Source organism: Triticum urartu, chromosome 5, assembly GCF_003073215.2.
Source record: "Triticum urartu cultivar G1812 chromosome 5, Tu2.1, whole genome shotgun sequence".
NCBI classification, from domain to species: domain Eukaryota; kingdom Viridiplantae; phylum Streptophyta; class Magnoliopsida; order Poales; family Poaceae; genus Triticum; species Triticum urartu.
In genome coordinates this window covers 431,839,042-431,845,041 of record NC_053026.1, presented here as the reverse complement: position 1 = coordinate 431,845,041, position 6,000 = coordinate 431,839,042, and positions in this window count along the sequence as shown.

The window sequence follows — 6,000 nt, the reverse complement described above, 5'->3', positions numbered from 1 at the left end:
GGAAGGAAAGCAACCCGGGAGACTTGGAGTCCATGTAAGGGAAGCAACGAGGAAGCCACGAGGCAGGGGCGCGCCCACCCCCTGGGCGCGCCCTCCACCCTCGTGGGCCGCTCGTGGCTCCCCTGGCGTACTTCTTCCGCCTATATATATATCCATATACCCTAAAACGATCGGGGAGCACAATAGATCGGGAGTTCCGCCGCCAGAAGTCTCTGTAGCCACCGAAAGCCAATCTAGACCCGTTCCGGCACCCTGCCGGAGGGGGAATCCCTCTCCGGTGGCCATCTTCATCATCCCGGTGCTCTCCATGACGGGGAGGGAGTAGTTCTCCCTCGGGGCTGAGGGTATGTACCAGTAGCTATGTGTTTGATCTCTCTCTCTCTCTCTCGTGTTCTTGAGGTGATACGATCTTGATGTATCGCGAGCTTTGCTATTATATTTGGATCCTATGATGTTTCTTCCCCCCTCTACTCTCTTGTAATGGATTGAGTTTCCTCTTTGAAGTTATCTTATCGGATTGAGTCTTTAAAGATTTGAGAACACTTGATGTATGTCTTGTCGTGCGTATCTGTGGTGACAATGGGATATCACGTGATTCACTTGATGTATGTTTTGGTGATCAACTTGCGGGTTCCGCCCATGAACCTATGCATAGGGGTTGGCACACGTTTTCGTCGTGATTCTCCGGTAGAAACTTTGGGGCACTCTTTGAGATTCTATGTGTTGGTTGAATAGATGAATCTGAGATTGTGTGATGCATATCATATAATCATACCCACGGATACTTGAGGTGACATTGGAGTATCTAGGTGACATTAGGGTTTTGGTTAATTTACATCTTAAGGTGTTATTCTAGTACGAACTCTAGGGCTGTTTGTGACACTTATAGGAATAGCCCAACGGATTGGTTGGAAAGAATAACTTTGAGGTGGTTTCGTACCCTACCATAATCTCTTCGTTCGTTCTCCGCTATTAGTGACTTTGGAGTGACTCTTTGTTGCATGTTGGGAGATAGTTATGTGATCCAATTATGTTATTATTGTTGAGAGGACTTGCACTAGTGAAAGTATGAACCCTAGGCCTTGTTTCATCACATTGCAATACCGTTTACGCTCACTTTTATCATTAGTTACCTTGCTATTTTTATAATTTCAAATTACAAAAACCATTATCTACTATCCATATACCACTTGTATCACCATCTCTTCGCCGAACTAGTGCACCTATACAATTTACCATTGTATTGGGTGTGTTGGGGACACAAGAGACTCTTTGTTATTTGGTTGCAGGGTTGCTTGAGAGAGACCATCTTTATCCTACGCCTCCTACGGATTGATAAATCTTAGGTCATCCACTTGAAGGAAATTTGCTACTGTCCTACAAACCTCTGCACTTGAAGGCCCAACAACGTCTACAAGAAGAAGGTTGTGTAGTAGACATCAATGCCCTACGATGGGCGCGCGACGACTACCTCCGCGACGAGATGGTCCAGCAGCGCCGGGCCCTGGAGGAGATAGCCGCACGCAAACGTGGGCGCGAGGACGAGCACGACATTGTGGTCCTCGACAGCGACGACGACGAGGACGCCCCCGGACCATCCAACCCGCCGCGCCAACCGGGGAGGGTTGCAGCAGGGACGGCGGCCGCGGCGGAGGCGACGACGACGACGCGACGACTACATGCGGTTCTACCGCCTCCTCGGCATGTAGAACTACAAGGGCGGCGGGCGGCAAGGAGCGGCGAGGGAGACGGCGAGGAGCAGACTAGTAGCATTTTTTTGTAAAATATTTTAAATATGAATGAACTCGCCGAAGTTTGATTTAATTTGCGTCGTGTTTGTGACAAAAATTAAGTTTTCCAACAAAATGTGGGCGCCGCGACTGGGGGTCATCACGCCCCCAGCACACGGTTTAGCGCCGGTGCGCCCTCAGGGGGCGATTTTAGGCGCCTCCTGGGGGGGGCAACGGCTAGAGATCCTCTTAGAGTGATCATCTAAAGCAAATTTGATAAAAAAAAGCCAAAATGAGTATGAATTTTGTTATGTTAATTTATTACCTTGACAATATATCAGCGATATGAGACGAAAACAATGTTGAGTAGAGGAAGTGGAGACATATCAATCCTTGGCTAAACCTAAAACGACAATAACAACTACAAATGTGCATTCATAAAAAAACATAGCTCACATAGAAAAATAAAACACGAGTTCACTCATAATTTGATTTCTATTAGAAAAAAGGTCGCTTATAAATCATGAGGTCCACTATTTTTCTTAGCCATTCACCACAATATATTAGGTGACTCTAATTCTTTTTGTTTGTCTGTGGGGTGCAACCATGCATGCTTCCCCATTAGATGAAGGCATGAAGTTTAGTTCCATAATAAAAAAGCCCGATTAGCTACTTGGGTGTATGCAACTGAACCAAATTGGAATTGAAAGATTCAATTGGGACCATGGGTTCTTAAAAAGAAAAGGGAAAACTTGATGAGATACCTCTCTGTACACAATAGATCAAATTAAGATTAAAAGGTTGCTTGGAACATTGGAGGTTTGAGGGAACAAAGGCATCTAGTGCAATTGTGTGGTCTGTGAGGAGCAAAAGACACGTGGATAGGAAGCGCAAGATAATAGGAATGAGATAAGACGCTGGTTTGGGCTCTCAAAATTAGACGATCGCATTAACAACACGTGAAGTCTAACCAAATGGTTGAACGGGGCACTCGTGTTGGACGTCTGGAGTGGATCGGATGACACCAAGACATATACAAACTAGATGATACCCCGCACGTTGCGGCGGGAATATGTTGTAATTTTCAATAAGATTTGGTCGTATGAAACATTTGGATTAATAATATTGAAAAACTAAAAATACATATTATATTTGTATTGGATTATTGTATACTTGCAAAAAATTTATTGAATATAGGTAATATGCTATAATGAACTTTGATGAGGTGACGTGTGTGCATGACTTATGTATGCATGTTGAAATAAATAGAATTAGTGGAAAACAACAAATAATGAAAAATAATTCCCATGCATGTTGTGGTGGGTCTTGGATGATGTGGCATGTGTGCATGTTAAGATAATAGAGGTAGTGGAGATGAACTATTAAGAATATAGGATTTAGGTAGTATACTATAATGAACTTCGACGAGGTGACATGTGTGCATATTGAAATAAATAGAACTAGTGGGAAACAACTAATAATGAAAAATGATTTTCATGCATGTTGTGGTGGGTCTTAGATAATGTGGCATGTGTGCATATTCAGATAACAGAGGTAGTGGGGATGAACTAGGTATATAGGATAGCACAAAAAAAACTAGGATAACGTGGCTTCTTGAGAGTGCATGAAAAAAATACTCCCCCCATTCCTAAATATTTGTCTTTTTAGAGATTTCAAATAGACTACCACATACGGATATATATAGACATATTTTAGAGTGTAGATTCGCTCATTTTGCTCCGTATGTAGTCACTTGTTGAAATATCTAGAAAGACAAATATTTTGGAACGGGGAAGTAGTTAATTGTTACTTGTGGTAGTCTTCATGTGCATGAAGAGTTGGTGGGAACATGCACGTGAAGAGTTAGATGCGGAATTGGTTGATGATAATTACAAAACAGTAAAACAAAGCTAGCTACAGCTATCCACAGCAATTTGACGTTTTCAGCCATCGGATCTCACGTACAAACACATTAGATTGGTTTACCCTCCCGCCGCACGCACCATGACCAATTTAATCTATTATTGCTGCACACATCATCTTCGGGCCAACGTGCCCGGGCCGCTGCTCCGGGGGACGAGCTGCGCGCTCTCTCATCATTTGGACCAAGAAATATTTAACTGGGCCTTCATTCTAGCCCACTGTGCGGTTCCTTTCCCTTGTGTTCCTTTTCTAAAAAAAAGTCACCTCAATAGCAACTCCCAAACCCTCCAGCGGCACTGCCTCCACCAGCGGCGGGGACGCCGGCCGCCGGCTCATCCCGCTGCTCCCCACAAGAAAAAAAAGTCAGGCAGAACACCGAGCAATTGCGACAAGGTGGCAGCGGTACCTACTGGCGATGGCGAGTGAGTTTGCGACTGCGATGGCGCATGGCAGCATTCGTTTACGAGCGGACGAATTGTTTTGCCCTCTTCCAAGATGGTTTCACCAGTACTCTGTGTCAAATCTTTTGTTTCAATCTCTTGCATGCCCTATCTTGTTATTGATTCTTTACTGATTTGGAGAATTTTTTTTTAAGGTTTGCTGTTGGTGCTGAATTGGGGAAGAAAGCCCGCTACCCTCTGCCACAGTTCCAATGGAAAATCTGTATTGTTTTCTCCCTATGCTCCAAATTGTTCATTAGTGGTAAGAGTTAATACATGAGGTTCTTTTGTACGCCGACATTTCACTCAGTTTGCCTGTCTGGTTTAAGATATGAAGTTCCTACTATGAGATTGCACATTGCAGTATGCGTACCTAGCATTTTTACTAAATGTAAATGTTAGGAAGGATTTACATCAGTTCACATGTTTCCATCTCTTGGTATTTCTTCCACTAAGTTGAAGGTTTGTCCTATGACACGGGAACCACAAAAAATTCTTCAAGTTATGAACGATGAGGTAAAATACTGCTTCATGGCATCCGTACATAAAGCACAAGCCAAGTGTTGCACGGCAATATGCAACCCTCGGTGCCATTAATTTCCTTATGCTAACAATGTTTTGTATATAAAATGATTTCAGCTGCTTGATGGAAGAAATTTATACACAGTGATGCAAACAACGGACAATATGATGCTAGATGAATAAGGTGCTTATTCGATATCATTTCTTCTTTCCCCCAAAAAATAGATAAAATTTCTTCTGCTTGGAATATGTGATGTTAAATTGAGCCCTTGACATGTGCCCTGGATTTCATACATCCATGGCACCAATGCACATTTTAGCTTCAATATTATACCCACTTCTGTAACTTATGTAGTTTCACTTAGAATTATAAATTATGTACACTTAAGCTCAAATGTAAAATCCAGTATTATATGTCATTTCTGTATGTGATGCCACAACTCATTATTTTCACTCACTCAATCTTTTAAATGTTTCCTTCTCTATCTTCTATCTTAGGGGTATGTAGAAGATTTGTAAAATCTCATGCGGATTAACTTGTTCAATAATATTTGATGATTATTTGAATTGGCCCTTCAGTAGGGGTATTCAAAATAATTTTTTACCTTGCTATTAAAAATATATTGTTGTCCATGCTAAAAATTGAGGCGTTCAATTCATATCTTGATTGATAATTACACTTTCCTTTCTCTCATAAGTAGTTATATTGCCACTAATATGGGAGGGCGCGGCAACGCGCGCCTTGATGTTCTAGTTTGAGTTGATAACATGAGAACTAAAACCCCCTCAAAAGAAGTTCCCTAAAAAAACATGAGAACCAAAATCTGAAATACATATGCATGACTTATTATTATATTTGATTATGTATAGTTGTAGCAGTATTTATTTAATATAAGTATAATAATTAAATGAAAAATATTTCATATGCATGGTTGAATGTAGTGGTGGGTGTTTTTCCATACATGATTGCATGTAGAGGTAGGCTTTATCCAATTCATAATTATATGATGAGGTGGTATACTTGCACGTTGAGATAAAATAAGTTGATGGAAATGACTCTCTTAGGTATATAGAATAGGATACAGTTTGATAGGGCCTAATGTTGGTGTTATAGTTAACGACGAGTCTACCGAGCAGACTTCAACAGGGTGCCACTATGTACCACAACATCTTCTAGGCTCGTGTGCAGGGAATCGTTGCAGTGCTGGGCTAGTAACCGCTTGGGCGTGTCGTGTTGATGTCACATTGATGTCACACATGTGGGCCTTTAAGGAGACATTGTGCTGGACAAGGCCTAATGCTAGTGTTATAGTCAGTGAGTCAACTCGGCAGACTTCTGCTGAAAGCTAGTCCTCGATCGAAAGCAACATAGTGAAAAAGACTGT